Source organism: Bos indicus, chromosome 20, assembly GCF_029378745.1.
Source record: "Bos indicus isolate NIAB-ARS_2022 breed Sahiwal x Tharparkar chromosome 20, NIAB-ARS_B.indTharparkar_mat_pri_1.0, whole genome shotgun sequence".
NCBI classification, from domain to species: Eukaryota; Metazoa; Chordata; class Mammalia; order Artiodactyla; family Bovidae; genus Bos; species Bos indicus.
The window spans coordinates 57,487,878-57,496,449 of record NC_091779.1 but is presented as its reverse complement, the minus strand read 5'-3'; positions in this window follow the sequence as shown (position 1 = coordinate 57,496,449).

Genomic DNA, 8,572 nt, shown 5'->3' with positions numbered 1-8,572 from the left:
AAAGTGAGAGAAGAGAATGAAGAAGCTGGCTTAAAACTCAACATTCAAAAAACTAAGATCATGGCATCTGGTCCCATCATGTCATGGCAAATAGATGGGGAAACAATGGAAACAGTGAAAGACTTTCTTTTATTGGGCTCCAAAATCACTGCAGATGGTGACTGCAGCTATGAAATTAAAAGATATTTGCTCTTTGGAAGAAAAGCTATGACCAACCTAGACAGCATATTAAAAAGTAGAGATATTAATTTGTCAACAAATGTCCATGTAATCAAAGCTATGGTTTTTCCAGTAGCCATGTATGGATGTGAGAGTTGGACCATAAAGAAAGCTGAGTGCCAAAGAATTGATGCTTCTGAACTGTGGTGTTGGAGAAGACTCTTGAGAGTCTCTTGGACTGCAAGGAGATCCAACCGGTCCATCCTAAAGGAAATTAGTCCTGAATAGTCATTGGAAGGACTGATGTTGAAGCTGAAACCCCAATACTTTGGCCACCTGATGTGAAGAACTGACTCATTGGAAGAGACCTTGATGCTGGGAAAGATTGAAGGTAAAAAGGGATGACAGAGGATGAGATGGTTGGGTGGCATCACCGATTCACTGGAAATGAGTCTGAGCAAGCTCCAGGAGTTGGTGATGGACAGAGAGGCCTGGTGTGCTGCAGTCCATGGAGTCATAAAGAGTTGGAAATGACTGAGTGACTGAACTGAGGATGACTTGGGGCCAATGAGCGGAAAAGTCTAAGCAAGGCTGATCCTTCTTGTCCAGCTGGAGAGTCAATAGTCATCATTGGAATTAGAAATAAATTTTAATATATTTTTTCTTTTGATAATGAGAAATTATCCAGAAATTTTTACTCACTGGATACAAAGCAGAGGCAGTGTTGTGCAGTGTTTGCTAAGCTTTTTGTCCAAGAAAACTTTATTCATGGAACACATTATTGGATCGTGGTCTGACAAACACCCTTTGGAAAATGTGGTTTTATTTACTCTTTCACTCTCTTCTCCTTGAACCAGCCAGAGTTCATATTTCTCCTGGTGTGCCCTGGATCCTCTGCTCTAGTCCAGTGATCCTTAGGTTCTTCTTTAGCCAGTTCTCATGGAGCCACAGTTCAGTTCAGTTCAGTTGCTCAGTCGTGTCTGACTCTTTGTGACCCCATGAACCACAGCATGCCAGGCCTCCCTGTCCATCACCAACTCCCAGAGTTCACTCAAACTCACATCCATCGGGTCGGTGATGCCATCCAGCCATCTCATCCTCTGTCATCCCCTTCTCCTCCTGCCCCCAATCCGTCCCAGCATCAGAGTCTTTTCCAGTGAGTCAAGTCTGCATCAGGTGGCCAAAGTACTGGAGTTTCAGCTTTAGTATCATTCCTTCCAAAGAACACCCAGGACTGATCTCCTTTAGAATGGACTGGTTGGATCTCCTTCCAGTTCAAGGGACTCTCAAGAGTCTTTTCCAACACCATAGTTCAAAAGCATCAATTCTTCCATGCTCAGCTTTCTTCACAGTCCAACTCTCACATCCATACATGACTACTGGAAAAACCATAGCCTTGACTAGATGGACCTTTGTTGGCAAAGAAATGTCTCTGCTTTTGAATATGCTATCTAGGTTGGTCATAACTTTCCTTCCAAGGAGTAAGTGTCTTTTAATTTCATGGCTGCAATCACCATCTGCAGTGATTTGGGAGCCCCCCAAAATAAAGTCTGACACTGTTTCCACTGTTTCCCCATCTATTTCCCATGGAGTGATGGGACCAGATGCCATGATCTTCATTTTCTGAATGCTGAGCTCTAAGCCAACATTTTCACTCTCCACTTTCACTTTCATCAAGAGGCTTTTGAGTTCGTCTTCACTTTCTGCCATAAGGGTGGTGTCATCTGCATATCTGAGGTTATTGATACAGATTGGCTCTAATTCCCATTCTTCTGGATGGACAGGTCTCATGTCTCATCTATGACTGAAAGCCAGCACCAAGTGCAGCATGCGTTGGTAGCCAAGTCACTGTTATGACTTTCACCTCTAAGTCCATCTTCTGCCCTCTTGAATTGTGGTTGCCTCTCTTCCTCCTGACAAAGTTGTTCTACCATGATAGATTGCTTCCATTCCCCCGACCACTTTCTTTTTTCTTCTTTTTGAGGCTGAGGGCTTCTTTGCTGGTTCCAAAGTTGGGTTGACTCACTGAGAGTAAGAGAAACGATTCCTAGTTTCTTCTCTGTTGGCCTGAGGTCACAGTTCCTTTCACTTGTCAGGTGAAAATCAAAGCCAGTATGAGCTGAGATCTTCCTAGGAGATTATAATGTTGATGTTGTATTGATACAGTTTGTCCACCAATCTTCAAGTTTCCCAGGGGGCGCAGTGGTAAAGAATCTGCCTGCCAGTGCAGGAAACCTAAGAGATGCAAGTTTGATCCCTGGGTCAGGAAGATCCCCTAGAGGAGGAAATGGTAACCCACTCCAGTATTCTTGCCCAGGAAATCCCATGGACCGAGGAGCCTGGCGGGCTATATAGTCCATGGGGTCACAAAGAGTCAGACACGACTGAGCATGCATGCAACCAAATATTCACATCTCAGGAAGACAGAACTCCTGTAGCCTTTCTTCTTCACTCCAGAGTCAACTGCTTTAGTGTGTTTAGTATAGCTAAGCTGTTGATTTGTTCTTTCATCAATTCTATTTCTTTTCCTGTTCACGAAGCAACAAACTCAAATTCTATTACTCAGGGTACTACCAATTTATTTATTTATTGTATGCTGAGTATAAGGGACTGAACATATTTTTTGAAAAAGGATCTTTGCCCTTGAGAATCTCAGAATCCAGAAGAAATGTATGTAAACAACCAACAAAAAAGGTAAGTAGTAATACACAGAAGGCATAATATAAACAGAAAAATAAGTGACTGAACAGAAGAGGCATGGAAGGAAGTTACTGTACACTCAACATGAAAAAAATAATCTGACCTGTTCTTTGAATGATAAGTAGAAATTCTTCAAGTAAAGAAGGTACATGGGTTTGAAAGTTTTTAGGAGGTGGAAATGAGGAAAAGAGACAGAGAGGAATTGTTCTTTGGCTGTGATCCATATGGCTTCTAATCTAAACAGTGTGTGCTCAGTCACTCAGTCATGTTCGACTCTTTGCGGCCCCATGGACTGTAACCCGCCAGGCTCCTCTACCCACGGAACTTTCCAGGCAAGAATACTGGAGTGGGTTGCCACTTCCTTTTCCAGGGGATCTTCACAACCCAGGGATTGAACCCGGGTCTCTTGTGTCCTGCATTGGCAGGTGGGTTCTTTACCACTAGCACCACCTGGGAAGGGGGAAGGCCATGTAAAAAATGGAACCCATAGAAGCAAATCTTTCCTCATATACGTACACTTGTTTACCCCCAAATCCCTCTAAAGTGCCTCATACGTATTCTTTATGAGTCCATGAGAAAAGTTAGGAGAAAATAAAAGAAAAAACTCTTACGTCGTAGAAAATAGTGTTTGATAAAACTAGAAGGTACCACTTTGCAAAGAAAATGCAAGTAGTATCTCTTTTTAGCAAGCCAGTTAGTTCACCAGAATTACTGTGTTGCTGTTTTATAGTTTTGCTACATTGAAAAACCTACTGCTACACTGGAGCCAGGCTAAACTGAAACACTTACTGGAGCTTTAAAATTTTGTTTAGAGAGTGCAAATGTTTAGCCAATAGTGTATTAGAAGATAGCAACAAATGTTGGTGGGATGGATGGGAACAGGACTGATGTGAAAACAGGAATGTTTCTGCAGTTTAAAAACAGTGGCTTTACTCACTTTTCAAGACTTGTGAATATTTGAAGGCATTAAGAGATATTTAATCAAACTTGCCTTGTATACATTATAAAAAATACTTAACTAAAGAATTCATGTAGGCAAACTGCCAAAGCTTAGTAGCTTCTGCAGAGGAGCCAAACACAACCATAATTAAACTATGAGGTTCAGTAAGTGGCTTAGTGAATTATCACATGTATGTTAAGTAACTTTGGTAATTGACAGAAACAGTTCCTGAGATGCAAAAGTATTGGGCAGACGAAGTAAGCCAAGTGCCTGGGAATAAATCTGTGGAACACTGGGGGATGAAGGCAGCAATTTCCAACTCTTTGGAGCCCCTACCAATTTACAGTGTAAGGGGTTCCTGAGAAACTTCTTACCCCTTTTAAACTTGCAGACTGTGATGAAGATCCATGAGGTGTTCTCTCCCTGCAGTTTACAAGTCTGTGGCAAGATGTGTTAGGTCATGCCATCCTACAACTTGGTTGTCTGTCCCCGTGAATATGGATCTGCCTATCCAATGGCACCCCACTCCAGTACTCTTGCCTGGGAAATCCCATGGACGGAGGAGCCTGGTAGGCTACAGTCCATGGAGTCGCTAAGACTTGGACACGACTGAGCGACTTCATTTTCACTTTTCACTTTCATGCATTGGAGAGGGAAATGGCAACCCACTCCAGTGTTCTTGCCTGGAGAATCTCAGGGACAGAGGACCCTTATGACCCCTTGTCTATGGGGTCACACAGAGTCGGACACGACTGACGTGACTTAGCAGCAGCAGCAGCATCCAGGGATAGTCACAGTTATCTCAGAGTTAAAAAGTGAAGCGGCAACTCTGGGAGCAGGAAGTCAAGACAAATTCAGGGGAATAGTTTGACAGAACTTGGGCCGGCAGACTCCCTTCCCCAACCACAGAGGTTAAAAACAATCACTGGTAAAAGCTGGAAAAGTCAGACAACAAAGCAAGAGGGTGGCTCCAGACAAGAAAAGGACTAAGGCATAGAAGATGCGGTGTCAGAGGAGTCAGTGGTACTCTAGATCTGGAGAAGTAAGGAATGCATGAACTGAAAATGTGAAGAGCAGAGGTCAAGAATCGAGGTTGAGAATCTCAGTGCAAAACAGGTAGCAAGCTCATCTTAATATCAGAAAGAGTGGGTAAGAGTGGGTATATGTAGATGCACAATTGATTCACTTTGCCATACCCCTGAAGCTAATACAACACTGTAGATCAACTATACTCCAGTAAAAGCAGTGGGAAGCTCCCACTACTGTGCTAACAGCAGTCAAACTTCTCTCACCTATTCTACAGCAGATGCCTGTTAGCATATCCCTGGGCTTCTATGATGTGTCCGTTCTTCATAATAAAGTCTGATGATCTGAAAAATATTGGTCAACCACTATCAAATTGGTTCCCTGATTTGCATTATACTTAAAATAAGTTCAAAATGATTATCGTGTTCACAAAACCCTCTATAATCTGACTTTTGCTCCTTTTCCAGCAAACCTGGAAAGTTTCCATTTATTCACAACATTCTCTCCATCCTGGCTGCGGTAGATTAGAATGTTTTTTCTTAATTCCTCACTTCCTGCTTCTGTCATGTGACTCTGAAATGCACCAAAGTGGACTGAGCCACTCCCTCATCCACTGGCTTTCAACTTGGGTGAGTGACTTTTGTTTCTGATGCTCATGAAAGTTTAAAATACTCTTGCAAGTTTTGGCCTGGCCTTTCTGAGTTCTGAGAGCCACCGTGAGAAGGGTGTGTACTAGCGACCCTTATTTCCTTTGGTCTGGGCTCCAGAGGGGCTTGCGGGGAAACCTGAAACTTACCTGATTTCTGGCACCAAGTATGGTTCGCCCACAAGCCTACATTATAGTGCCCCAACACTGCTGCTGCTAAGTTGCTTCAGTCATGTCTGACTCTGTGTGACTCCATAGATGGCAGCCCACCAGGCTCCCCCGTCCCTGGGATTCTCCAGGCAAGAACACTGGAGTGGGTTGCCATTTCCTTCTCCAAAGCATGAGTGTGAAAAGTGAAAGTGAAGTCGCTCAGTCATATCTGACTCTTAGCGACTCCATGGACTGCAGCCCACCAGGCTCCTCCGTCCATGGGATTTTCCAGGCAAGAGTACTGGAGTGAGGTGCCACTGCCTTCTCCGGGCCCAACACTAACTAACACTAACTGTTGCTGAAGCTGAAGCTCCAATACTTTGGCCACCTGATGCAAAGAGCTGACTCACTGGAAAAGATCCTGATGCTGAGAAAGACTGAGGGCAGGAGGAGAAGGGGGTGGTAGAGGATGAGATGGTTGGATGGCATCAAAGACTCAATGGCCATGAGTTTGAGCAAACTACAGGAGACAGTGAAGGACAGGGAAACCTGAAGTGCTGCAGTCCACGGGGTTGCAAAGAGACAGACATGACTGAGCGACTGAACAACAAAATCCATGAATGACTCTACCTCCGTGAATGCAGAGAAATGTTAGCTTATTCACTGCAGTAGTTCTAGGACTTGCAATAGTGTTGAATTCGTGCTGAGGTGGCACTGGACTCTCCTGAAACTTTATGCAGCTGGGCTGTGATTACTAGTTACAAGGCCATTGGCTATTATTCTAGTTTTCACAGCCCTCAAGATCACAAACATGAAGTCACAAAGTCTTTCCAGTCACACCCTAAGTGCCCACTTATAGCTGGGAAAGAGGGATAGCTTGACCAATACTGAAAGTCCTTGGAGTTTTGCAGAGAAAGTGGACACATAAGTGAGCACTGTTTATATCAGGGAATTTGCTGCTGCCAGAGAACCAATGCACATGTTTCCACTTCAAACAAATTATGTGTTGCTGTTGTTGTTGAGTCGCTAGGTCATGTCCGACTCTTTGCAACCTCATGGACTGTAGCACCCCAGGCTTCTCTGTCCTTCACCATTTCCCAGAGTCTCCTCAAACCCATGTCCATTGAGTCGGTGATGCCATCCAACCATCTCATCCTCTGTCATCCCCTTCTCCTCCTGCCCTCCATCTCTCCCAGCATCAGGGTCTTTTCCATGAGTCAGCTCTTCGCATCAGGTGGCCAAAGGATTGGAGCTTCAGCTTTAGCATCAGTCCTTCTAATGAATATTTATTCTGATTTCCTTTAGGATTGATCAAGAAAGTCACACTGAATTTCAGGAAAGTTTTACAATATCCATAGATGAGAAAGATATAGTCCTTTGTTATTTTGCAACTTTTCCACATGACATAAGATTTCAAGTTTAAAAACTGACTGAATCTTGATAAAGACACTGAAAATAGCATTTCTTCATGTTGAATAAATGTACATAATTCATACACTAAAACAGTGTATTTAGATATGATGGCAAATGAATAGAGTGACATTTTCAGGGGCACATAGAGTGGAAAATTTTCTGTTTTGTGTATATATATTTTCTATGTAATTTAAAATTTATCATTTAAGCATCATGTATTTTAGGATACATTAGATGGAAATATTATTATAAGGACAGAAATATTATTATATTTTCTACTTTTTCTTCCTTCTTAATGAACAAAATATGTTATCTCTTAGGTATGTCAGTGGTTTAGTTGCTAAGTTGTGTCCAACCCTTGCGACCCCATGGACTGCAGCCCACCAGGCTCCTCTGTCCATGGGATTTCTCAGGCAAGAATACTGGAGGGGGTAGCCATTTCCTCTTCCAGAGGATCTTCCTGACCCAGGGTGCAACACAGGTCTTCTGCATTGCAGGCAGATTCTTTACTACTGAGTCACCAGGGAAGTTCTATCTGTTAGGTATCCAGTTGGCTTTAAGTAACAGCATCTATCCTTCCATTACTAGGAGTTTGAAAGTAGGAAGCTGCTGGCATTGCCTCAAAAGCTCTGTGTCTTCTGACTCCAGGTCACCATCCTTACAATTCTCCTGACATTTCCCTGAAATTCACAAGATGCTGCCACAGTTTCAAAAAACAGTGGAGCTGAAGAAAGAAGAGGGAAGAAATAGTGGCAGAACTATCTCTGGATTTTATTTCCATGACAAAAATCTATTGCAGGTGCTCCTACTGAATTTTGCTTATATTTCTTTGGCCAAGGCAAGGCCATATGGCCATTCTTAAGTACTGGGGGTTCTGGGAAAGCAAGTATTTAACTTTCATTTTTATTTTTTTTTTAGATGTGGACCATTTTTAAAGTCTTTACTGAATTGGTTACAACACTGCTCCTGTTTAATGTTTTTTTGGCCCCAAGGCATGTGGGATCTTAGTTCCCGGAAAAGGATGGAATCCACTCCTCTCTGGTTGGTAGGCAAAGTCTTAGCCACTGGACCACCAGGGAATTCCCAGAAGTATTTAACTTTTGACTCAAAGAGAAGAAGGTGTCAAGGGAGAAGGAAGGGCAAATGTGGGTTGGGTGACCTGGCCAAAGTGTATGACATGTAGTGGCTATGTGCATTAATTGTTGAACAAAGAATTATCTTCAGGGGCTACTCAAGAATGTTAAGCTACGTGCATGTTCAGCAGTATTCCTGTCCCCGCTCCTGCCCGCCGCCCCAGTGTGGGGTGTTGCTAGGACAGTAGGTCAGCCAAAGACTGCATTTCCTAGGTTCCTTTGTGTCCAGATGAAGCCACTGAACTTGTTCTCATCAGTGAAAAGCGAGCAGAGCTGATGAGACAGGACTTCCACTGACTCTTTGTGCCTTCAGCCAGCTGTGTGCAGACAATGTTGTGGCTGATGGAGCTATAAGACAGCAGAAACCTGGATCCCTGAATCATTGTGTGGAGCATAATCTCCAGG